The sequence below is a fragment of the Martes martes genome (genome assembly GCF_963455335.1).
Source record: "Martes martes genome assembly, chromosome: 8".
In the NCBI taxonomy this organism is placed as follows: Eukaryota; Metazoa; Chordata; class Mammalia; order Carnivora; family Mustelidae; genus Martes; species Martes martes.
The window spans coordinates 121,494,207-121,521,586 of record NC_137895.1 but is presented as its reverse complement, the minus strand read 5'-3'; the positions used below and the strand labels follow the sequence as shown (position 1 = coordinate 121,521,586).

At 43.3% G+C, this 27,380-nt stretch overlaps 1 protein-coding gene across 3 annotated transcripts in view; it reads right to left on the bottom strand.

Moving 5' to 3' along the window:
- Positions 1-27,380, bottom strand: part of CACNB2 (calcium voltage-gated channel auxiliary subunit beta 2) — a gene marked incomplete at its 5' end in the record, with an annotated part of 377,082 nt that overhangs the window by 44,044 nt on the left and 305,658 nt on the right. The window lies entirely within an intron of this gene.

The window sequence follows — 27,380 nt, the reverse complement described above, 5'->3', positions numbered from 1 at the left end:
GATGGCTGAACAGTATTCCACTGTATATAGATAACACATCATCTACCCATTCATGTCAATGGACATCTGGGCTCTTTCCATAGTTTGGCTATTGTGGACATTGCTGCTATAATCACTGGGGAGCAGGTGCCTCTTCGGATCACTACATTTGGGGTAAATACCTAGTAGTACAATTGCTGGGTCATAGGATAGCTCTATTTTCAAGTTTTTGAAGAACCTCCATACTCTTTTCCAGAGTGGCTGCTTCAGCTTGCGTTCCCACCAATACTGTAAGAGGGTTCCTCTTTCTCCACATCCTCACCAACATCTGTCGTTTCCTGACTTAGTTTTAGCCAGTCTGACTGGTGTGAGGTGGTATCTCACTGTGGTTTTGACTTGTATTTCCCTGATGCCCAGTGATGTGGAGCACTTTTTCATGATCTGTTGGCCATCTGGATGTCTTCTTTGTAGAAATGTCTGTTCATGTCCTCTGCCCATTTCTTGACTGGATCATTTGTTCTTTGGGTGTTGCGTTTGATAAGTTCTTTATAGATTTTTGGATACTAACCCTTCACCTGTTAAGACATTTGCAAATATCTTTACCCATTTGTTGGTTGTCTTTGGTTTTCTCGACTATTTCCCCTTTGCTGTGCAAAAGCTTTTTATCAAATAGTTCATTTTTGCTTTTGTTTCCCTTGCCTCTGGAGACGTGTCTAGCAAGAAGCTGCTGCAGCTGAGGTCACAGAGGTTGCTGCCTGTGTTCTCCTCTAAGATTTTGACAGGTTCCTGTCTCACATTTAAGTCTTTCATCCATTTTAAGTCTATTTTTGTCAAACACAATCCCTGATAAAGTGATGGTGCTTCCATTTTTTCTTGAAACTTCTTTAAATATAATAGATTTTACTCCCACACCTACAATCATATTTCACTTTTATCCAGTGTTTAAAGTAATATACTATTTATGTGATATGCTTTTTAAATCTGCCACTTAAAAAATTATTCCAACCATTCACCTTTTTTGCTATGTAGGTTTATAAGTTTTTTTCTTTGATAAATATTCTACTTTGAAAAATCTCTATACAAAAAGCCTCTTTCTATTTAGAATTCTTTCCTTGGGACAGATTCCCAGAGGTAGCATGAGTAAGCCATGAGTTAGCAAGACCTTCTTAAATTCTATTCCAAACTACCATCCAAATGGGCACCATTTTAAACTGCAACAAGCAGTATATGATGGTGCCCTTTAAAAGAAGACATAGTCTTAATCAGACTTGGTTTGACTGCTAAAAATAGGATTTTCTTGAATAGATCTTTCCATTATTCAGGAGAGTCAGATCACAAAAATGTAGATCCAAGATATTTTTTACTGTTAGCATGAGCTCTCATTTCCCTCAAGGTCTTTTATTCTTTGGAGGATATAGAGTTTAAGTATTGCATATGTGTTTTCACCATTGGAAGACAAAATTTTAAATGTACAACTGTACAGAGGATCCTATGAAAAATCTCACGTCTTTTATGCATTAACTTTTCAAAGACTGGAATCCCAGGAAGAGGAAACACTGAAAAACAGAAACACTGAAGGTATGGGGAAGGCTAGCATATAGTGACAGGGGCCACAGATAATAATTTTATGTTCTGACTGTCTAAGACATCAATACAGAATGTTCTTTCCCTGGCTCATGTCCTGTAACCCATAATGCCAGCCTTAGATGTGGAGCTGTAGATGGGAATCCGCTGTATCGACACGTAAGGAGGAAAGAAGAGAAGAGTCCCGTCCCTCAGCGTCTTTACTACAGGAACTATATTTCTAAAATCGGAATGGACAACAGTTAAAGTGAAGAGGAGGAAAAAGGCTTTTATCAAAATAAGAGGAAAAGACCCCAGGATGCGAACCCAAAGGGCCAAACGACGGTGTCCCCTTTGGTTCCCTGAACTCCTTTCAGCTCTAATTCAAGCAGCACTCCTACTACATGGAAGCCACTTCCCACATCAATTCTGTTCGAATGGGTTCAAGAGCAGGGCATTTTTTTTTTTTAAGATTTTATTTATTTATTTGACAGAGAGAGATCACAAGTAGGCAGAGAGGCAGAAGCAGGTTCCCTGCTGAGCAGAGAGCCCAATGCGGGGCTCGATCCCAGGAACCTGGGATCAGGACCTGAGCTGAAGGCAGAGGCTTTAACCCACTGAGCCACCCAGGCGCCCCTAGAGCAGGGCATTTTAAATGGGCCTGGAGTTGAGCTCTGATTCTGCCATTTACCAGGTGAGCAACCTGGGCCTATTTCTTACCCTCACTAAGCAATGTTTTCTCATGGCTGAAATGAGAGTAATAACACCAATATGGCAGTGTGATTATGAGATTTCAGAAAATGCATATCACAAAGTACAGGAAATCCTGCCATTTGTGATGACTTGCACGGACCCTCTGGGCGTTATGCTAAGTGAAATAAGTTAGACAAAGGCAAATCCCGTTTGATCTCACTTATATGTGGGTCTAACCGCCACCAACCGCCCTACCTCCCCTCAAAAACCCAACCCCATAAAAAATGCATGCACAAGACCAGGCCAGTGTTCCGAATAGAGAGTGCTCAATAAAAGGCATTTGTAGGGCATCCAGGTGGCTCAGTCTGTTAAGTGTCTGACTCTTGGATTTGGCTCCGGTCATGATCTCAGGGTCGTGGGATCGAGCCCCGCATCAGGCTCTGGACTCAGCAGGGAATCTGCTGGAGATCTTTCTCCTTTGCTCTTCTCCCCGTGAACACCCCCGCCCCCTCTAAAATAAATAAATTAATTAATTTAAAAATCCTAATAAAAAATAAACAGGCACTTGCTATACACCACAAAAAATGCCACATCTACATAAGTGTTTGCCCTTACTCATCCGTCTTTTAAGGCGCTACACAAACGGTTTCGTCTGTGCTCTTCCCTGTGACACTCCTCAGACCAAACCAGTTAAGACAGTCGAGGGCCTGCCCTACGCCGCAACGCTAAGTGATGATTACGTTCAAGATGGTTTCCTCCAGCGTGCGTTCTTGCGTAGTATCTCGGACATGAGAAAATGGTACGGCCTCCCCAGATCTGTTGGCTTCCACCGTCCTATCTCTTGAATTCTGATTTTCTTCCGCAGTCCTCAGTCACAGAGGCATTTATTTCTTTAACCAACTTGAAGTCCCAAGGGACCATGGCTTGAGGAATCTTTGAATGTTTATCCCATGAAACCTTTTTTTTTTTTTTTTTAAATCAAACACACTCTGCTCTCTGTGGGCACCCGCATTTCTGGCCGGCTGGCCGTAGGGTCCTCACAGGACTTCCTCCTCTCCTCATTCGGGCCTCTCGGCCTTGTTCCCTCTCACAGCTGCTGTTCACTTTCCCTTTTTTTACCCCCTTCCTCAGGTAAGGCGCAGTCCTGAAAAGCAAAAGCAAACAGAAGCCAGGAAGCCCGGGCCCTACGGGGTCTCCGGTGCAACCAGGACAGAGGGGACGGTGGGGACAGACTGAGCCAGAGCTGTCACACATGCCGGACCCCTTCCTGTTCTGGGCCTTGAGGGAAGCAAGGCTGGGCCAGGCCTCTGGGCCCAAAGTAACATGCGCTCTGAGGAACGGGCCCTGCCCCAGCTTGCAGGCTCCCCTTCAAGTCCCCCTTCACCCACTCTCTAACCCCAGGGCCTCACAGGTCTGCCTGAAAGACTTGGTCATGGCTGGAGGGGAAGGTAGGGAAGCAAGGCAGAAAACGCCTGGTAACTGTGGCCCATCGCCCTAGGGAGGGTCCTAGCAGGACTAGTGTGGAAAAGCACTTAAATCCCAACTGAGAATGAGATCTGGAATCACCCTCCTCTACAGAATCACTGGGGTAATAAACTGATTGGGAGACCACGTGCTCCTTAATTCCACTTTCTTCCGACCTCATTAATGCCGTGTAAGAACTTTCTTTCGCAGGCCAGTGCCATAGCTGGGGTCTGGCGCCTCTGTCTCCTCCTACCTGGATTCCTGGCTCACTTGTCCTGTGGCCCTGGAGGCCACGTGAGGTGGGGGCCACACTAGCCTACCAGTCTCTGCTTCTCACTCCCATGCCCACATAACAAGGCTGATGGATTCTTTGCCCTTTTCCTGGTACCTTCTAACCGGCGTCTGCTCCACAGCGTAAAGGGGTTGGTAATACCCTCTTGTTTTGTAGTTGCCTTTTTGGCTCACAGAGTTAAAAAGTCTACACGCTTCAGCTTGTGAACTAAAGCTCAGTAAGTACTGATCTGTAGAAGAGTAGAGCATCTCACCATCCAGACGAGTAAGCAAAAGTGCTTGCTTGCTTTCTTTTTTAAGATTTTATTCATTTATTTGACAGAGAGAGATCACAAGTAGGCAGAGAGGCAGGCAGAGAGAGAGGGAAGCAGGCCCCCATTGAGCAGAGAGCTTGATGCGGGGCTCGATCCCAGGACCCTGAGATCATGACCTGAGCCGAAGGCAGAGGCTTAACCCACTGAGCCACCCAGGCACCCCAAGCAAGTGTGCTTTCAAAAGGCTGTGTCACTTCACCACAGTACCTCTCTCTGGTCTGTTTCCAAATATGTGTGAAAAGGGAGATGAATAAATAATATAGGCATAAAGCAATTCTACTCCCCTCTTCCACGTCCTTCTTCATCTTGTACACAGCACGATTTATAATCACATTATAAGAACTACGACTTGGGGATGCCTGAGCCGCGTGCTGTGTGTTATGCAGAGACTGGCGCGTTTCATTGAATCCCACCAACCACTGGTTTTCCCGGGAGAGGAAGTGAGGCTCGAAAAAGTTCTCCTAGGCCACAAATAATAGGGGGATATTTAAACCCAATGATCTCATTCTAAAGCCCGAACTTTCTGCAGTCCTAGGCTGCCTTTCATTCAAAGGGATGCGTTGAGGGCAATTTCAGAGCACTTAAATGTCTGTGTGAAGTTCAGAACTCTTGAAAATTGTATTTTACAAAATGCTCAAAAATTGGGACCGAAAGAGGTAAAAAAAAAAAAAAATCAGGCCAAAGTCTGCCTTGTAGTGTCATTTAGTTCATTTAAAGAAAAAAAACAAAAACAAAAAAACGGGTAACACTGAGCAGTTTCATGTGTTGGAACTATGGGCATTGGGGCACCTGAGTGGCTCAGTCGGTTAAGCATCTGCCTTACCCTCACGTCATGATCTCGGGGTCCTGGGATCGAACCCCGCATCGGGCTCCCTGCTCAGTGGGAAGCCTGCTTCTCCCTCTCCCATTCCCCCTGCTAGTATTCCCTCTCTCGCTGTCTCTCTTTCTGTCAAATAAATAAAATCTTGAAAACAAAACAAAAGAGAACTAGGCTCATTTATTGTAAAGCTCATGTATTCAAGTGCTTCTTGGCACTTGAATTGATTTGTGGTCCAGGAAATCAATAACAATGTCAAATCATGATTTCTGTTTATTTGTTTATGACTTTTCTCTCTTCTATTTTCCACAAGATATAAAGCTCTATTTTATGCAAAGAGAATTAAGATATTAAAACACATGTGGTTTTGTGGCTTTCAACACTGACACAAAGGAGGTTGCACAGGGAGAGCTGAGAGGCCACAGCTGCTCTATCACAGTACAATGTACTATATATATGAGGAACATACTATAAAGAGTATATACATAAGGAATTTATAATATAGATACTATACGTGGAAAGGGTAAGGAAAAGTTCCTTATGAGAAAATGTTTCCTTGACTAACTTTAAGGATTTTCACTGGCCTTCCATTGATTCTGGGAGCATTCTGACTTTGCTTTGCAAGTTTATTACTTTTGGAACTATTCCTTTTCTATGTCCCTATCCTGTGGCAGCTGTTGCTGTGTCACCAAGGATGCCTGGGCGTCGATCGTGGACGCCTGGAGAGTTTTTGTCACTTTCCAGTCTCAGGGCGGAATTCTTCCGGCGGATGACTACGCGGACTTACAAGTACAGCTGAACGCTGAAGATCGAAGCCACGTGGTTGCACCACCGCCTGCCCCAGGCCCAAGCCGGCTCCACTACCGTCCGGCCTGTTGACCCAGAAGGATGGCCAAGCAACGCCTCCACCCTCCCGAATGTTCGTCCTCCTCCTCTGACTCGTGCCCTCTAGCCTCCCTTAAGGTCCTTCATCATGCCGCCATATGCTGAGAGAGGAGGCCAGGATCTGGTCATGCACAGGCACGTGCAGAAGCCCGGCTAGCAGGTGCGGGGGAGGGGGGGGCCCGTTCCCGCACAACTCTGGAGCCAGAGGATTTGCTCTTCCACGCAGCCAAAGGAAGCTGCATTAGTGTTCCAGAGGCCGGGCCCGAGGGACCCCACAGGTTCTTGCTGGAGGTACGTTTGAGGTTTGCAGCAGGAGCACATTTTTGTATTTTCTCAACCTTTTGGACTCACTAGCCCTGAGGCTATCAGGGCTCAGTTATTATAAGTGGGAGATAATGAACTTAAAAAGATCTGTTTTGTTCTACTTCTGGGAATATATCCAAAGGAATATATTATATATGCATAGTATCTATTATATTATCACAACAAAAATGTTATGTTGAAGAGATATCTGTGCTCCTGTGTTCACGGCAGCATCATTTACAATAGCCAAGCCAGGGAAACGACCTAAGCGTCCATCAATGGATAAATGAAAAAGAAGGAAATCCTGCATTTGTGACATATGGATGGACCCTGAGGACATTATGCTAAGTGAGATAAGTCAGATAGAAAAGACAAATACTATATGATCTGACATGTAAAATCTCAAAAAACAAAGCAAAACAAATACTCTTTGGTCATAATGTTGTGATAAAACAGATTATAGCAAGTTTATGGCACTATTTCTAGTTTTCTTCCTAGACAATGACTTAATGAGTTAATAATGAAACCAATCATTTTAAGGGATACAACAAAATGTTTATTAAAAATGTGTTACTGGGGCGCCTGGGTGGCTCAGTGGGTTAAAGCCTCTGCCTTTGGCTCGGGTCATGATCCCAGGGTCCTGGGATCAAGCCCCGCATTGGGCTCTCTGCTCAGCAGGGAGCTTGCTTCCCCCTCTCACTCTCTGCCTGCCTCTCTGCCTACTTGAGATCTGTTTGCCAAATAAATTAAAAAAAAAAAAAATTTTAAAAAAATGTGCTACTGGTAGAATAACTACTTTTAAAAAGCAGAATGAAACGGACTCCAAACAAACTTCTGGTTGTGATTAATAGAGTTACTTCGATTTTCATGCACTGATTTCTTCTTCTTCTTCTTCTTTAAGATTTTATTTATTTGTCAGGAGAGAGAGAGTGACCAGAGCACAAGCAGGGGGAGCAACAGGCAGAGGGAAAAGCAGACTCCCCACTGAGCAAGAAGTCTGACACGGGACTCGATCCCAGGACTGGAATCATGACCTGAGCCGAAGGCAGAGGCTTAACCCACTGAGCCACCCAGGCATCCGTGATTCTCCCTCGTAATATAAAGATGCATTTTACCATGCTCAATAGCAAGGTCTGTTTTTTCCCATTTTCATTCTGAAACTGTCAATATCCAATAACATAAAAGAAAAATCCATAGTCCATGTTTTTTTTAAAGATTTTATTTATTTATTTGACAGAGATCACAAGTAGGCAGAGAGGCAGGCAGAGAGAGAGGAGAAAGCAGGCTCTCCACGGAGCAGAGAGCCTGATGCGGGGCTTGATCCCAGGACCCTGGGATCATGACCCGAGCCGAAGGCAGAGGCTTTAACCCACTGAGCCACCCCGGCGCCCCCCATAGTCCATGTTTTAATGTCTCTAATGGATTTGTCTAAATATTAACTACCCCCAACTTGCAATATTTTAAAAAGAAATTAAAAGAAAAGTATGACCCAGATACCTATTATGGGACTATGGAAAAGAGCTTAAAAATCAAATCGGATTTTTGATCTACTTTTTGTAGTACATAATCATTTCCTATAAAACCTGCTATACTCTTCCATAATTAAAAAGGACTCAAATGGGAGGATCGCCATTGAGTCTCACACAGGAAACACTCAGGAACCGAAAAGATGGTAATAAATAAAAGAATCCAGAATAAAATTACAAGCTGTTTTATGTAAAAAAATAAATTGTACAGGGAAGGATAACTAGGCACTGAAGGGTTAATTTTTTACATATTAACCCTTCAGTGCCTAGTTATCCTTCCCTGTACAATTTCTTAGTATCATTTTGCTACTTTCAGTGATAATAAAATAAAAAATTCTTCCCATATAGAATGAAAATCTTCAACTCTATTTGAATACACACTGGTGAAAGATTCTATAGGATGTTGTAATAAATCCTGAGTCTTAACAATCGTTGAGCTTTTAAAAAATATTTGCCCAATTTATTTTAAACTATCAAGGAGAGTCTGGGAATTCTTTTTTTTTTTTTCCTTTTTTTAAGATTTTATTTATTTGAGAGAGAGGGAGAGAGAGGGAGAACACAAGCAGGGGGAATGGCAGAGGAAGAATGACAAGCAGGCTCTCCACTGAGGGGGAGCCCAATGCAGGGCTCAATCCCAGGACCCTGAGATCATGACCTGAGCCGAAGGCAGATTCTTAACCGACTGAGCCACCCAGACATGCCCCCTGGGAATTCTTTAATAGCCAAATATATCAAGCCACAGTGATAAAAAGAGCATAATTATGTATTCTGACCACTGAACATTGACCCAGAGTGAATAAGCAAATTACCAGATTTGTCACAAGATAAGATTTACATATGCAGTTAATTGATTTGAGAAATTTCCAAGTTCTTCTCTAGAATGGATTCCCTTAATGAATATTTATAAGAACATGTTTACGGTCTTGAGTCCCTGCTCCCACACAGCTTATTTTGTATTCTAGTAGAGGGGATTTCAAATAACAATTAAAGTAGGGGAAAAAAAAAAAAAGTTATGTTAGTAGGGAGTGACCATGGGGAGTGACGTGAAATGGGGCAGCTAGGGAAAATCTCATTAGAGCGCTCATCCACTCATTATTATGTCAGGCACTATTTTGGACAGTGAATAACGGAAACCAAGATTCTCATGCCCTCTAGGAGCTTATGTTCTGGGGCGGGGGGTTGGGGGGGCAGGGAGGCAGGGAGAGATGAGCATAGACAACAGACATTATAGGCAAAGTATATGTTTAGAAGGAATGTAGTAGGAAAAGAAAAATCAAAACAAGGTAAGGAAAGCCCGGGTGCAAGGGGACAGGGCAGGTGGCACTTGAACAAAAGCATGAAGGCGGTGAGCAAGTGCAGAGATGCAAACTCCAGGCAGAGGAAAGTGCCACGGCAGAGGCCCGAGCATGGAAGCAGGCCAGATATGCCTGAGGAAGATGAGGTCTGGCTGAGTGGAAGGAACCAGGGAACAGAACGAAAGATGAGGTCAGAGCTCTCGGGTTTGATGTGGCTTTTCAGGTCACAATCAAGATGTTCAGCTTTTACTCTAAATGAGATAAGTCACTGGAGGGATAGCAGCAGAGCAATGTGGTCCGATATGTTAACAGTACTATGGTGGCTGTTAATTGAAAAGAGACTTTGGGAGCTGGAACAATTAGACAAGAAAAAGAAATAAAAGGCATCCAAATTGGAAAGGAAGAAGTAAAACCATCACTCTTTGCAGATGACATATTATATAGAGAGAGAACCCTAAAGACTCTACCAAAAAAACTGTTAGAACTGATAAACCAACTCAATAAAGTTGCAGGATACAAAATCAATATACAAAAATCTGTGGTGGTTCTCTATGCTAATAGCAAGCTATCAGAAAGAGAAATTAACCCATTTACAATTGTTTCAGAAAGAGTAAAATACCTAGGAATAAATTTAACCAAGGAGGTAACAGACCTATATACTGAAAACTACAAGACACTGATGAAAGAAGTTGAGGAAGACACAAAGAAACGGAAAGAGAGTCCATGCTCATGCAGTGGAAATGCACTGTTAAAATGTCCATGCTACCCAAAGCAATTTATAGATTCAATGCAATCCCTATTAAAATTCCAATGGCATTTGTCACTGTAGAAATGTGATTTAGATTTACATATCCAATCTATAAATTAGATTTTATCAATCTTAAAATTTATAGGAAACCACAAAAGATCCCCCTTAGCCAAGCCATCTTGAGAAAGAACAAAGCTGGAGGCATTACATTCCGCAATTTCAAACAATATTACAAAACCATAGTAATCAAAGAGTACGGTATTGGCATAAAAACAGACACATAAATCAATGGAACAGAACAGTCCCGAGATAAACCCATGCATATATGATCAATTAATTTATGACAAAGGAGCCAAGAATATACAATGGGGAGAGAACAGTCTCTTCAACAAATGGTGTTGGGAAAACTGGACAGCCACACGCAAAAGAATGAAACTGGACCACTGTCTCACACCATACACAAAACTTAAGTCAACATGGATTCAATACTTGAATGTAAGACCTGAAACCTTAAAACTTCTATAAGAAAACATAAGTGATATACTCCTTGATGCAGGTGTTGGCAATGATTTTTTGAATCTGACACCAAAACAGCAAAAGCAAAAATAAGTAAATGGGTCTACACCAACCTTAAAAAGGTTCTGCCCCACAAAGGAAACCACCAACAAATAAAGAAGCAACCTACGGGGCGCCTGCGTGGCTCAGTGGGTTAAAGCCTCTGCCTTCAGCTCAGGTCATGATCCCAGGGTCCTGGGATTGAGCCCTGCATCGGGCTCTCTGCTCAGCAGGGAGCCTGCTTCCCTTCCTCTCTCTCTGCCTGCCTCTCTACCTGCTTGTGATCTGTCCGTGAAATGAATAAATAAAATCTTAAAAAAAAAAAAAAAGAAGCAACCTACTAAAGGGAAAAAATATTTGAAAAATCATCTATCCAAAAAGGGGTTAGTATCCAAAATTTATAAAGAACTCTTACAACACAAGAGAAATAAAATAATATAAAAACAGTCCAATTAAAAAATGGGCAGAACACCTGAACAGACATTTTTCCAAAGAAGACATCTGGATGGCCAACAAACACACAAAAAGATGCTCAACATCACTCATCATCAGAAAAGTGCAAATCAAAACTACAATGAGGTATCATCTCCCTCTATCAGAACAGTTCAAAACAAAAAGAAAGAAGGGTGCCTGGCTGGCTCAGCTGGTTAAGCATCTGCCTTTGGCTCAGGTCCTGATCCCACTGAGCTTCCTACTCAGCGGGGAGTCTGCTTCTCCCTCTCCTTCTGCCCCTCCCCCTCTTGTGTTCACTCTTTCTCTCAAATAAATAAATAAAATCTTATATAAAAAAAGGCAAGAAATAACAAGTGCTGGTAAAGACTGTGGAGAACAGGGAGCCCTCGTGCACTGTCGGTGGGAAGGTAAACTGGGGCAGTCACTGTGGAAAACAGTATGGAGGTTCCTCAAAAACCTAAAAATAGAATTACCCTATGACCCAGCAGCAGTCACACTACTGGGACTCCAAGTCTTTACCAAAGCAGCAGGTACATAAATAACTTAAAGGACTCAATTAAGGAACTGATTTTTTTTTTGTTTGAGAAACCAATTATCAGGTGCTTATTCATTACCCACTCAGGGCAAGATTCTGCTATCACAGAGCTCAGGGCCTATAAAACCCAAAGGGCTAAATCATTATGCAAGCAAGGTTGGTCTGATCAGGATTTTGTTTCATTCGATTAATATGCACACGTGCACACATGCACACACACACCCATACACATAGAGAAATGCAGCACACATCTTTCTGTGTATCAAGAATTTGATCACTTTGGATCCCGGGTCTTCAACTAAGGTATGTAAAGGATTAGCAAACGCCCATGGAGAGATTTATCAAGTAAGAAGTCCCATATGAAGAGCGGAGACGGTATCAGCCATTTCAGTGAATTCCACTGTTATCTATGGAATGGATTCTTCTTCAAAAAGAGCAAACGGGCTCCTTTACCCTAGGGAGGCTGTCTCTCCCTAGAACAACTTCAAAAGGCACAACGACTCCTACAAGTTACTGGGCAAGAAGCCAACACGAGGAGAATGTGCTCAATTTTATTTATCCCAGGTTGTGAAATGTGGGTCTTCTCACCTTAGAAGGGAGATTACTTAAAAGTTAATTTTCAGTGCTCGCTTCGGCAGCACATATACTAAAAAAAAAAGTTAATTTTCAGCTAAGCCAGCCTCTTAAGAAGAAAAGAAGTGTTCGTATTTTATTTTACTACTGGTTAGTTTTACCAAGCATGGTAACAGTATTTCTCGAGTTATCGGGAAGCTAATGGTATCCTTCAGAAACAATTTTTACTTTATGCTCGCTGCTTAAAAACCACCACCACCACCACCCGAAAAACTGGCCTTTTCTTCAGTTGTTGTTACGGACTGGAATGTTTGTGTCCCCCTCCCCCCCAAAGTCAGATACTGAAGTTCTAGCCTCCGGTGGAACTGTATTGGGAGGGAGGGTCTTTAGAGAAGCTGGGTGAAATGAGGTCATAGACAGGGGGCTCTAATCCACTGGGACTGGTGTCCTGGTACGAGGAGGAGGAGACACCAGACACTCTTTCGCAGGGCGCACACGGAGGGGAAAAAAAAAAAAAAAAAGGCCAGGGGAGGACACAGGAAGAAGGGGGCCGTCTGCAAGCCAAGGAGAGTGTGCCTGCCAGAAACAGACCTCGCCAGACCATGACTGAAGACTTTCAACCCCCAGAACTGTGAGAAAATCCGTTTCTGTTGTTCAGGTTACACAGGGTATGGTCTTTTGTTATGGAAGCCAAGGCCCAGTTGCTTTAACCAAATCCATATCCCGGTTTATATTTCTTGTAAAAAGCACAACTTTAATCTACACAACTTTGACATAAAAGTCATTCATAACCAAAGAGAAATTCTTTAACCAAAATTCAGAGAAAATCAGGGAAAGGTCAAGTCACCACACACACACACACACACACACACACACACACACTTCAACGCACATTTACTTAACATCGCCTTTGTTTAAAATCCAGCACTGCCTCAAAAGACAGGTCAAAAGACAGGATGGTGTAGGATTCAGGGTCTCCTTCCTCAAGCCCGTAGAGACCCCAGCTGGGGAGCTGGTGCCTCCACCAGATGAAAGCGCTTTAGCAAGGGCAGCAGAAAAGTCTGGATTCCTCAGGGGTGGATTCAAACCCACCTGCTCACTTCGCCTGCTGCTGATGGGCTGGGACTTTCGTGTAGTTCCAACTCCTGAATAACGACTTTCTGTTTCCATTCTTTCTGTTTGTTTGCATGCTCTAACTGAGCCCATCTAGCTGTCCCATGTCTTAGCCAGTTTTCTCCAAATTATATTGTTTCCATTTTTCTTCAAGTGCAAAAATTAAAAATAAATAAAAAAATAAAAAGTGTGGTGACGTAGGGTCCTATCAACAGGGACCAGGCCCATCATTCTCTGAAGGGTCTCGGTCCACAAAGTGCAGCCTAGAAACATCCAGAACCCCTCACGCAAGTGGTTTCACATGTTGCCGTCAAGCTTCTGCTAAGTACTTTTATTCCACTGCAAGGTAGGGACGGAAGAATTAAGACCAACCAGGAGCGGTATCCCTTCTAAAATACCACTCTGCATTTATGCTGTTTTAAAAGGTCCATTCAGTACTTAGAAAACTATACACTACAGAGAACTTCCCAAGAAGCATTCTAAACAAATGCAAGGGAAACCTTGAGAAAGTATAGGCTGAGAAACGAGGAGACGTAGTATTTTTTTGTTTTCATTCTGGAATCTTCACTTCCCTCTCCAACAGCTGTAGTCCTCGCTGACAAAGTCCCTCCGTTCTAGCGATCACAAGTTATGCAAGTTTGTGTGTGTTCATTTTGTTATTGTTTATTTCACACCGCGTGCTTTGTTTTTCCTAAACAGAAAAAATGGAGCAAACCATCTCCATGACCAAAACCAAAACTAGCCAGAGTGAAGGTGCTTGAGAGGACAGGGCAGGGGGCAAATGAGGAAAGCAGAAATCACCTCTGATGTGTGAAGAATTTTGTCATAATGACGAATGCTAAATATCGACTGGGTTCTATTTTTAGATGCACAGTTACCATTTGCACATACACAACTGACTTGTGTTAAAAGATAAACCGAGCTGTATTAAAATGTTCAAGGTTGTGTCTGAGCAAACACCCCGTCAAACCAGGCAGCACCAAACCACAGGTGGTTGGGGACCCTCCACCAACAGGAGCTGGGGGAAAGACTTTTCCAGAGAAGATGCGCAAGCAAAGCAAGGAAGGGGTTGGCTACAGTTTAAGCAGCTGCCTTATCTGGGAAGGCCTAGTTGGCTATGAGTGATTGGTTTGTTTCCCGGGATACGAGTGTATTTATAGGAATCGGCTCTGGCTTGGTTTTTGGGGTGCTCTCATAGGTTACCAAGCCATTAAGAGTCACCCCCAATCAAATGGCTTCTTTGTGTAATTACTTTAACACTTGTAATGACTCTAACGACCTTTACTAAAGGCATCTCAAGTATCTGCTCAAACATTTTCAGTCACGTCGGGGACTATCTCGCACTTCCAACGGCCGCCTGTGAGTCAGGTTTTTAGGGAAAGTGGTTGGCTACTGAGTGGAACAGAAGACGAAGCGCCGTTGACTTACTTGGGTGTATCTGTGGCAACAGAAAGATATCTTTCCATGTCATTTTTAATGGTTGTACATATCTAATCCCACTGACTAAACAGTATGTCTTACTTAACCAAGTAGATCACCTCTCAGAACCCCCCCAGAAAGCAGAAGCTGAGGGAGAGTGTTTACAGAGGAGTCGATCCAGGGAGCACAAGTGAGAGAGAGTAAAGCCAAGAAGAAGAGAAAGAAACTGTGAGGGCTCATGACTGACTTGGCTACCACTAGGTATTGCTTAATCCTTCTGGAGCATCCTCTGAGAAGCCACAGAAGCCCTCTCTTGGACAACCTGCCAGGAGGAGTGTGATACTTAACCTTTCCATTGGTCAAAGGTGTTCTGGGGGTCAAGAAGGAAGACCCGAGTGGAGTGAGGCAGATAGGAAGTGAGATGCAGAAAGAGCCCAGGTGGAGGGTCCACCTCAGAGATGGGCTGAACAAGAGGCAGGGAAGGCTGGGAGCATCTGTGGGGGTGCATCAGAAGTATCTATTTTTTTTTTCTATTTAAAATACAGATTATCTCAGTCAGTTCAGGCTGCTATACAAAGTACCAGAAACTGAGTGGTTTATAAGCAACAGAAATTTATCTCTTTGTGTACTAGAAGCTGGGAGTCTGAGAGGAAGGTACCAGGATGGTCAGTCTGGGGTGAGCCCTCTTTCAGAGGTGGACGGCCATCACGGATCTTACCATTTTATCCTCATGTGGTAGAAAAGAGGGTGAGAGAGCTTCTGGGGTCCCTTCCACAAGGACCCTAATCTCAATCATAGGGCTTTCCTCTCCTAACCTAATCACCTCCCAAAGGCCCTCCCTTCCTGATAAGCTCACAGTGGGTGGTTAGGATTTCAATTTATGAATTCTAGGGGGGACACTAACATTCAGTTCACTGCACACATCTAGAACATGTTATCCTTAATTACTTCCTCTGATAAATTCTCAGATCAAAAGGTGCTTATATCGAAAAAGGTGTGAAATAAATCACCAAATTTCCCTCCAGAAAGATGTGCTAATTCTCTTGCCTACTGACAATGGCAAAAAAAGCACACCTATTTATCTCTTAGCTGCATCTATAAATGCAACATCTCAAGATGACAGGTTGGAGAAAAGCTTTGAATTCTGCTTCCTACAGTTTAACTACTTACACTTGGTAGAATTAGCTCAGTAATTTAATAATTTCCTGTTTAACTCATCAAGTATTTATTCAGTTCCTCTATGTGCAAGGTTCTCTCTTTAGGGGAACACAGATCAACAGGAAAAAAAAAATATATCGTTTTGCTCTGTGAGATAGATATCCTAGCGGGAGAGAAATACCAACATAACAACAACATTATTCACTGCAGTTGTGGTAAGTTTTATAAAAGAGATGCAGTGATGTGATGGTACTTAGTGTAACGCTTAAATAGAGGAACTTGCCTTATTCTAGAGATCAAGGAGAGCCAGCCTTTTGGTAACACAGAGAGGGAAAAAAAAGAAAACCACCCACACCTCTAATAGTAAATTATAAAGTTATAAATTTATATACAAATTTATAAATTATAAAATACAAATTGTGATGCTCAGATAATTTGAGTGATTTTTTAAAAAAATTCAAGCCTACATAACCTTGCCCAAGTTAGGGTTGGCCCCTGCAAGAAGGTATTCTTGGGGAAAAAATATACATGTATACCATTGTTTGAAAATTATTTGAAGTACATTTTCTGAAAGTGTCAAACAAAACAAAAAATATGATATTCTGCATGTCCTTTATATTGATAACTCATTTTCTCTGAGGACAAGTTAGTTTTTCTGAAGAGCCCAGAGTCATTCAAAGCCAAGTTTAATGGATAATGGTCAACCTGAGACACAAATTTTTTACATTACAAACATCGCTTGACTGTAAAAGTAATGAGCTGTCTTCTTTCTGTACTTCATACCTCGCCTCAGAGAACAGTCTTAGCAATTTGTCAATACCTTTTGAAAGAAAAGTCCCTACCATGGTTCCCCAAAGTTCCCTTAATTTTTCATGCTTCCCATAAGCCATCTTCTTGGAATTTTTATTAAGAACTCCAGGTATGCCTGCAGAAATGTCTTATCACAGGCATGTCAAGAGACCGAATCATAAGTTCCGTGGTTATTTGTGTTTATTTGTGGCAGAAAAAAAAAAAAAATCAAAGGGTTTCAGCAATAATTTCGGTATGTTTCTATCCAGTCCCACAAAATCAAGTATTTCTACTTTTAAAAAGAAGTGCTACATACTAGCCACCATTTTGAACACCCAAATAGTCACAATTTATGGGATTTTTTTTCTCCCCCTCTAGTGTTCAATAGAAGAACTGGGAGAAGCAATAACAAAGAAATGATCTACTTTTTACTTCTTTCCTTTCGTGCATCTGGCTCATTTTATTTCAATTCAGGTATGCTAAGTGTCCTAGAACTGTTTTGGCTGCTAAGTAATTTGTAGTGCACCCAGGGAAGGAAAAGATTTGAGGAGAGTTGTTTTTGTTCCTGTTTTCTAAATGGCTTTTCTTTCTCTCCAGCTTCAGTGAGGTATAAATGACAATCAAATTGTAAGACATTTCAAGTGTATTACATGATAACATCACACACACACACACACACACACACACACACACACTGTGAAAGGGTTTCCTCCAAGCTAATGAACAGATCTATAACCTCACCACCCATATTTACTTTTCTGAGAACACTGAAGTTCTGCCCTCTTAGCAAATTTCAATGACATCATATAGTGTCATCAGCTGTAGTCCCCATGTTATACATTAGATCCTCAGACCTTAGTCACCTTATAACTGAAAGTCTGCATGCTTTTACCAACTTCTCCCGATTTCTCTCTGCCCCCACAATGGCTGCTCCGCATGGGCAGACCCTTCTGAGCTCCAGAACAGCTGCTGATCATCCGGAGGAAACTTTTAATCTGCAACTTTCTACAGACAACACAGTAATTAAGGAAAATGAAACTCCTCCCTTATCGAATGAAAAATGTGCCCCACATAGCTTGTTGCGTGATTACACAGAAGGACATTATTAATGGTATGTTGCTGAGTTTTATGTTAATTGCCTTTTGTTCCCTCTACAGTTGAGTGGCCCCAAAATCTTCTTTCCTGGGCGCCTGGGTGGCTCAGTGGTTTAAGCCTCTGCCTTCGGCTCAGGTCATGATCTCAGGGTCCTGGGATCGAGCCCTGCATAGGGTTCTCTGCTGAGTGGGGAGCCTGCTTCCCCTCTCTCTCTACTTGTGATCTCTGTCAAATAAATAAATAAAACCTTAAAAAAAAAACCTCTTTCCTGATACAGCACAGTGCTTCTGGCGCTCACATGTCAGGGCTCCCCTGGTACTCTTCTGCCCATGATGGTAGCTTTTGTCCGTTAGGTCCCTTATTACTAACAGCAGTCTGTTTGCACTCGCTTGAGCATCACTATGAATGCTCACTTTAGCAGACTTATACACAGAAAGGAGTTTCTTCCCCGTGTTCTCTCAAAAACACAGTAAGACAAAGCAAAACAAAACAATCACCCTGCCTCCACCCCGCAAATCCTGCTGATGTCAATTACTCAGAAATCGGAGAAGGTCCTTCCTTCCCACCGTGTGGCCCTTTAGCTCCCCGCCTCCCGCTCGGTGCTCTTCCTGTATTTCTGGGTCTGTCTGCCTCAAGTTTAAGCACGGCCAGATTTGCAGCCACACTGTGGTGGCAAGACAAGCTTCCCAACCGGGTCTTACATGGATAAAAGCACGAACACCGCTACTGGCTGGGCTTCCCCGTGTTTTAACAGCCTAAGGAAGTTGACTGCTTATGCATTTCATGCGCGGTATCAACCGGCTATGCCAACAGGCCACGTATTTTTCACTGTATACGTTTTAAATGCCTTTAACAAGTCCTAGAGAACACCGCAATTGGACGCTCTTCCGAAAAGAAAATGAAAATCGCTGAAGTCAGAAGGATTCTGAGCTGTGGTTAAATAGCAGTCAGTGGGTTGCCCTGGGGGTTCTGGGAGAAAGTAGAACAGGATGCAGTCACTGCATTATTGAGAAGGCCTGCGGAGACCAGCCTTGGCGGTGAACTGGTTGCGTGACCCCCGCACGTCATCCTTTCTCAGCCTGGTTCCCGTACCTCAAAGAGGGTTTTGTGACTCAGAAGCGAGCTGGAACCATACCTCGCTCTCAGCCAGGAGCCGGCAGAGGGACACACGCAGAAAATGGTGACCATCAAAACAGGAAGTGACAGGGGCCCCCTCCTCACCACTCTCGAGTTCTGCCAGTCTGGTTAACTAGTGGGTAAACAGTAAGATCTGCTTCTGGGGTGGGGTTGGGGGCGGGCAGGGAGAGTGTCAGTGAGGCACCTCTAAGTCCAGAGAGCAACAACTGCAGCCACACTCTTAGGACATGGTCCACGGATGAGCACGCACCCCAGCGTTTAGCAGGCGACACCGGCTAATGAAGGCAACATGGACTGGGAGCTTTCACAAGGCAGGCTGGATGCCCCCCACCTCGCTTCACGGCCATCTCTGTGGGGACCGTGAGCTGCTGCGGAGGAAGAGCGCGTGGATGAGGAAACCGGTGGGCGAGCGGACATCCTCACCCTCGTGCAGCCCGCAGTCCGCACTGACTGACGGCGCCTTAGGCCGTGAGCTTGACTAAGCGCCTGGCTCGCTGCCAGCCTGACTCCAGAACCCGAGTCCGCCGACCCTGAAAGTCACCCTGCCTCGCGGTCCCTCGCTTCCTTGTATGTGAGACAACACGTCCGTGGGCCCTTGGGTGCTAGCAAGCTCTCACCTTGTGAGCCGACGCCAAGTTCAGGTTTGCCATGTTCCCCCCACTCCGTCTCACCGGAAGTCTCATGAAATAGTTAGAAAAGGCTCTTTCTTCTGTGTGAGACATTTCAGGGAGCTATCTGGAAGCATCATGTTTCGACATCTTGGCATTTAGAGCGCAAACAGCCCTTCCCAAGGGAATCCAGCCGTCTCATTTTAAAAATGCAAAGATGCAGCCCAGCAATTGTGGGTCTCATTCAAGGTCACAGGGACCAGCGTGGCAGGGACCTGCATGGGGGGCTCAGTGCTCCGCATCCGAGGACGCCCAGGCCTTGGTTCGAATACGTGAAAAACATAGCTGAAACCCTGGGAAAGGATTTTTAACTTTACCTGGTAGTTTTCAATTGGTATTTTGCAGCCACGCAAGGAGAAGTATTTTTAAGAAGCAAGAACAACCCAAGTCCCTCTCCCTCTCCCTCTCCCCTTCGGCTATTTAAGGCAAGCTACGTGAATTCGCTGTGTGACCTGGTGAGACAGGGGAAGGTACACATTGCGGGCGCTGCCTCCTCGCACACCAGGGCACCAGATAGATGAGTAGTGACTGATGGCTCCAGACACTAATCAGTCCAGAGTCTGTTCCGAGGAAAATGCTCTGCATGAGTCATTCAGGCTATTTCAGGGCCTGCTGTCTTGAATTGAATGTAAACTAGCACTGGTGATTCTGAATTTAAAATGTGGTTTCATTGAGGGAAGGGGAAAGCGGAGCACAGATCATTTTCAAGGTTTGGGTAGAGGCAATAGGTTTTAAAAAAAAAAAAAAAAAGGACTGATGGTCCATCTATAGACTTGCATAACATACTACTTTTATAAATTCTCTGAATAACAACCCCACTATCGACTTTATGTTTATTAACATAGTAACTTAAAATCAAGATACTCCTACTTGAAGCGTGCATTTATTTCCACTGTGGATGTTTCATGTCATAGTAAACCACACAGAATCACCTAGGATACTTAAATAAATAAATTAGTAAATAAATAAATAAATAAAGGTGTGGGGGATCCTGGGTGGCTCTGTGGTTAAACACCTTCCTTCGGCGCGGGTCATGATCTCAGGGTCCTGGGATCGAGCCCCGAGTCGGGCGCCCTGCTCAGCTGGGAGCTTGCTTCTCTCTTTCCCTCTCCCCCTGCTCATGCTGTCTCTTTCTCTCTCTCTCAAATAAATAAATCTTTAAAAAAATAAAGGTGCTGAGCCCCACCTATAAAGTCTTGCACCAAATTGCCAGTGAGTGGAGCCAAAACATGAATATTTTTCACTGACGGCCTTGAAAAGCACCATCATGGTTGACTCTCAAGCATGTATTCAATTCAGAACCCCTGACAGCACAGGACAGCCATGCAAATTCTGCTGTGCAGCTTTCACACCTCCCCATGTTCTTGGGAGAATGGAAATCTCCATTTGAAGAGAGAAATGTATTCTAAAACAGTGATGCTCAAACTTTGTTTTGCATCATAGTCGAACACTGGGGGTGGAGCCTGTTAAAAATATAAATGGCAAGTCTCACCCCCAGCCTAAAACACTGCATTTTTTTTTTTTAAAGCTATGAAGAATATTCAGAAGCACACAGTTTGAAGACTAAAACTTTCTGGAAGATTTCTGAAAAGGCCACTTGTTTCCTAAAAATTGAACTGAAAAGAGTAAACCAAGAAGTTTATTAAAGAGACATCACTGTGTCAGACACAATTTTAAACCAGACCTAAGTGAAGTTAAGGTCACCGAAGCTCTTCTGTCAACTCCCCACACCCTCACTCTTGGCGTTAACAGGAGGTTAAGGAGGCGGCTTACATCATAGAACCAAAGTAGGCAGGTAAAGGGGAAAGATGACCCAAATTCAAATAAATCGCGACTCCTTATCCAAAAATGGTTCAGGCAGTCAATCGTGGGGTTTAAGACGATTGAAAAGGAAGTGAAGCCAGGAAGGGGTGTTCCACTAAAAGAAACTGGTAGGAACCTTAATCTCAAAGATGCATATGAGATCTAAAGGCAAATGTAGGAGGAACGATGACCATGAGGAGACAGAGAGGAACAGTTACTTGGGCAGAGAGATTCTGGAGCTGAACGGGTCTGGGGTGGGACGTATTTATTACTTTGTATGCAGGCACTCTAAAAGCAGTTAAGCAGAAAAACAAATATGTGGTGATGCCATGATGTTGGATGATTGGTCCATGATGTCTGTACAGCAACATAATTCATAAGACACCTTGACCGACATTTCATCATTGACTACATACACCTTCCCATCTAGTCGTCGTTTCTTCATCTCAACTGTAAACTTAAACTTTCCAGATCTCTTCTGAGTCCAATGTCAAAGGCTTTCAGTAGACAAATTAAGTATTATTAGTCCCATTTGCATATGAGGAAAATCAGATGGCAGGCTCCAAACCACATGGTTATACGTGGTAGGGACCGGACTCCAACCCATAATTCTAACTCCACTACACCATAATTTCTGCTCCAATTTTAGGCTGTCTCTAACAAGTGCTCCAGAGGAAGTGGAAAATCCAAAAGCTTACAAGAAGGGCAGTTTAACAAGACAAGTGCCAGCAGAATCATGATTTCCTGTCTTGGAGAACACAGCAGTCACCGGAATGAATCGTTAAGATGTTAAAACAAATATTTTAATAACATGTTGTGAGGAAAAGGCAGCTCATTTTTTAAATCATAATTTATCATAATTCCTTCATTTTAAGGTTTTGCAGGAACATTCATTTGACCAACCTTCCAACGCTGACATTCCATACCTTACACTCCATATGCGGGACTTGGAAGTGGTGTCCAGCCTGTCCCCGAAACTCCTGTTTGGAGCCATGAGAAGGGACTCTCGCATGCTTGCCTCACACATCCACACCCTTTCTGTCTTGCATGATGTTTTCTCGACCAGATTTAAGGCCAGAGGGTGTCCCCATCCTCTCTCTGTTTTGCCACCACCAGCCTCCACACACCGGCATGCCTACTGTGTGCCAGACATGGAAAATGCCAAGCTAAATGCTTGGAAAAGTCAGTCATGGGGAGTGAAGAGCCAGAGTGTCAGAGAACCTGCGGAACTATAAAGTTCTGGTGAATAAACTGAAGCAGACCCAGAGAAGGAGAAAAGCCAAAGATAAAAATTCTAAACCATATCATTGTATCACAGTCTTGTCATATTTGAGAAGTTTATATTAGCGGATGAAACACATATATGTATAAGTACGTACACACATAAAATACACAAACAGACAGGGATGGAGACATTTTGAAGCATATGAAACAAAAGGACTGAACATTTATTTTTAAAAACCTAGTAAGAACTACATTCACAGCATTACTTGGCTTCCTCAGTATATCACTGGCATTTTACCCCCCAAAGATGCTATCTTTCACTGAAAACCTTTAAGCTGCATTTTGCATTTACGCTAAGGCCATTCATAAAATTCTGAAGTTTTTCTCTTGCATATGCTTTAAAAAACAAAACAAAACAAAACAAAAACCTGGATTCAAAATTTTGCCTAGTACAAGCATCTGGCTTCCTTGAACAGAATGTTTTTCATACACATATTTCCAGGTAGCAATTCCTAAGTTAGAAACTTTAGGTAAAATGGTCACTGACTAATTCACATACATTCTTGATTAAAAAATGGATTTATAAGCATAAGGCAAAAAAAAAAAAAAAAAAAAGACCATGAGAATATTCTTTGTTTAAGTTGTTGGGTTGCATACAAAAGTGAATGGAACCAGGTTCCCTAACCTCTAGGTACCTGTGATTTGTCAGGGTGGAAAAGACTGAACATAAGTAAGTACAGATGTGCTGAAATAGGTTTTAAAATAAAGCATGGGGGGATTTAGAGAAACTGTACCAACCATTAAATTTATTCTTAGAAGGAGCCAATATTCTTGCCATGGAGGTACTTTAGAATTTATTGTGATTACTGGCTCAAATCATGCAAATTCTACTGAACCTGGCTTATTTGTTTATTTGTTATATTTTAGAGAGTGAGTGTGTGAGCAGTATTTGGGGTGGTGGGGGTATGGGCAGAGGGAGGGAGAGAGAATCTCAAGCAGACCCCTGAGAATCTTAAGCAGTGTGGAGACCAATGCGGGGCTTGATCTCATGACCCTGAGATCGTGACATGAGCCAATATCAAGAGTCGTACCCTTAACCAACTGAATCACCCAGGTGCCCCCTGAACCTGGTTTACTAACAATAACTCCCCAACTCAGGAAAGCCAATAAAATCTCTAAGCCTCCTATCTGCCTGAATGTAAAAGAAGGAGGTGAGAACCAAACCATGTGTAATTCTTTGAAAGTAATTCTATGAATACCCGACTCAGACGTCAGACTTCTGGGGACAGGTATGTTCTGGAAATTTGCCCAGAGGAAGTAAAAGCACCTTGGGGCACCTAAAATATCTTTTCATAAAGTTCCTCAAGTCCACGAGCTTCATTTTCATTCAAAACACAGTTGCTAACAAGTTGGGCTATGTGTTGTCCTAGCCAATGGCACATTAAAAGCAATACGTCAATGGCATGAGAGAGACAGAAATATTAGCAACAGATCAGTGGTGTCAGGAGATGGGAGAACTGACAGACCCACTCAAAAGAAGGACAAGGCATCCAGTGGTGAGGTCTCTGGTGCTCACCGTGAGCTCTCAAAAGCAATACAAACTATGCAAGGTGCTTTTTGTTTAAGAAGGCAGGAGAGAGGGGGTGCCTGGGTGGCTCAGTCAGTTAAGCCTCTACCTTCAGCTCAGGTCATGATCCCAAGGTCCTGAGATTGAGCCCCACACTGGGCTCCTTCTTCACTGGGGAGTCAGCCTCACCCTCTCCCTCTATGTTCTCTCTCTCAAATAAATAAAATCTTTAAAAAAAAAAAAAAAGGAAGAAGAGGAAGAAGGCAGGATAGAATTTAATATACATTTCCATCAAATGCAAAAATACTTGCTTGCTCACAGCAGCCAGGGACAGTTATCTAGAAGACCAGTAATGCAACATCTCATTCTCCAAAATGTCAACTCAATGAGATTTTAAATGATTTTCCACCTTGGTGGTATATGTCACCTAGGGAGCTTTTAAAAGATTCAGATGCTTTGAAATTCAGACTTACTAAGTCTGAGGTGGGGGTTCATATTATCTGCATATTTAACAGTCTTAAGTAACTCCAAAACATTGACGTTTGAGAACCCCTATTTACTTAATTTTCTTTATTTCTGATTATCACGTGCCCGGGTAGAGACCTTTGTTGTACTGATTTGGAAAATGCAAAGTTGCCAACTTCCTTCAGAGCCAAGTATCACTGTGTGAATTCTCTTAATTCTTTGTTCACTCACTCGTGAACACTGTTTTGAGGGACATGAACGATAGTCTAGGTACGGGATTAGACCATTAGGCAGCAGAGATTGAAGGATGGCCAAGAGAAACCTACAGTCTCGAGATCTGAATCTCGAAGAGAAACAGTCCTGCCAACAACCACAACATATCCCAGGCATTTCAGTGAAGTGGAGAACAGAGGGCAGAAGTGTCAGGGTCCCAGAGAAGGGACGCACTATGCCTGGGGCGGGTTCCGAAGGGGAGCAGGTGGACAGAGAAGCTAGGGCGAAGCCGTTTGAGTTGGGTTGGAAAGTCAAAGACCCTGGGCTCTCGTGTTCCCAGCCACTGCTGTTGCGGCGATAGCAGTAAATTATTCTCCTGTCACTCTATGGCAGCCCATGAGACTCTGGCTACCGAGGACATCTGGTAGCACTTAGCACTTAATGTCTATGCTCCTCCGTTGGCCCCTGATATCCATCACTCTGTACTGCTCCCTACTTTTTATTCAAGTCTTGTCTAGCTAGACCGTAAATTCACCAAAGTGTAAGCTTGTTGAGGTCGGAACTACCTCTTATTCATCACTGTTTTCCCAGGGCCTAGCAAATACTGGGCACTCAATAAATACTTCTTGATCTCAACACTCCCCAAGAATACAGACGGGTCTTCAAGATGAAGCATCTCGCAGTGAAGTCTGAACTCGAGGGCCAACCACACGATCGGTGAATGCTTGATGTCTGCAACCAAAGGAGACTGTGATGTCAACCGATCGTTTCAACGGAGTGACTTTAGAATCGTGCTCTTCAAAAACTCAGAGTCCCTTTCTGCTTCATCCTATTCTGCTTAAAACCTTATTTCAACATTATCTGGATGTTACTGAAATTCCACATCTTGTTTAGAATTTGTTTCAATCTAAGGTCCAGTTTGCTAAGCCATGTTTCTGATAGTTGTGGGTCTAGAGTTCGTCCTGTGACCAGGAAGCCAGGATTTTTAGATGAAGATTGTGAAGTCCCATGTAAGTAAAAGTTTCTGAGTCCTTCAGCAACTGCTAGGATCCATAATGGATGTTCAAATGAAGTGAACACAAAGGAATCTGATTTTCTTCCTGCTGCCAAAACACAAGGATAGAACCTTCCATGTAGGATTTTCATACAATGCAAAATTAACAGCCATGGTCAGAAGACCAAGCTCATTAGAAAGTGTAGGTAAAAGAGATGAAAACAGACTCCGGTTTCAAGGCCCAGATATTCTAACTACTTTAAAGACTAAAAGGTTTTGTTTGCTGCTTTGAGATTCTTGGCTTCCCCCACTGGAATGTCAGATAATCCAGCCCTGGTCGTGGGGTGGGGCGGGGAGGGGGAGGGCATGACTGTACTTGTTTGTCAAGTGTTGTCACCCTCCTGCTTGGTCTAGATAATGAAGATTAGTTAGTGCCAAAAACTTTATAAAGAAAGTGGACGTAAGTGCTTATCTTTGTGAATAACAAGACTGAAAATGTTCATGGGACACCGTGCTTCACTCTGGATGTAGCCTAGGCAGGGAAGAAGCAGGGGTAAATGTAGGTGACGTGTGGCCACGAAGAAAGGAGAAGAAACAGATGGACAGAGGGGAGACGTGAGTAAGAAGTCAACAGGAGGCCGAGAAGCGGGATTGGACTCTCACTGACTCACTCACACAGTTTTCCCAAGTGATTATATCCACTTCCATGTCTTCAGGTATAACTTAAAATGGTTGGTTCCTAGGTCTATATATTTAGCCCCGAAGGCTTGGTTCTATATCCAGCTGCCTCCAAGAATACCCAACAGACAGTCCACAGCTCAACACGTCCACGGATTAAGTCATCTAGTCAAAACTTTCAGATTTTCTCCATTTGCTTTAATAGCACCTAAGGCTGGCCTCCTGCCTCTTAGCTCTTTCCCATTTCCCACTGGCTCACTATAGTCTGCTCTACTTGCTAAATATATATAGTTTTTCAATGTATCCCTTCCCATTTTTACTTCGCCCAGACTTAAATTTCATGGTGTCAATTTTCTCGAATTTTACTTAACATGTTGGAAAGGAGGAAGAGAAGCAGCAGAGCCCAGGAAAGAGATGATGGTGGTTTGGACTAGTGTCGTGCTGATAAAGCTGGGTACATTTTGAAGATGGAAACATTTTGGAGATGGTCTGAGTGAACATGTAAGTAGAGATGCTCTATGGGCTATAAATATAAATTGGGATTCAGGGTAGAGAGTGGAGAGAAAAGATGTTCTGAGTGCTGAAGAATCCTAACTTTAAGAGGTTAAATACAGAAGAAGGAGCCTCCTCCTCTCCACCAAGGAAGGAAGAAAGGAAGGGGGATGGAGGGAGGGAGAGAAAGAGGGAGGGAAGGAAGAAATTAGCAAAGGATGGCCAAAGAACATGGTATCACAGAGCCAAGAGCAGACAACGTTTTAAGCTAGAAAGAGTGGTCAACCATTCTGAATGCTGACAGCTTGAATAAGACAAAAAACAAAGCTTTGACTTACTTGACAGCACAGACTGCTGACCTTACTCAGAACAATTTGTTGGAGTTGTTGGCATTGAGGGGATGGAGTCTGGACTGGACAGAGAAGGGAGAGGGAAGAGGTTAAGTATAGCAACCATTCAACTGAGGAGGTCTGGCTTGGAAGGGGAGTAGAGAGAGGAAGCTGTAGCTGAAGGAGCTGAGATATGAGGCTTTTAGGATGGGCACCTTCAGGGTATGTCATGCATGGAATGA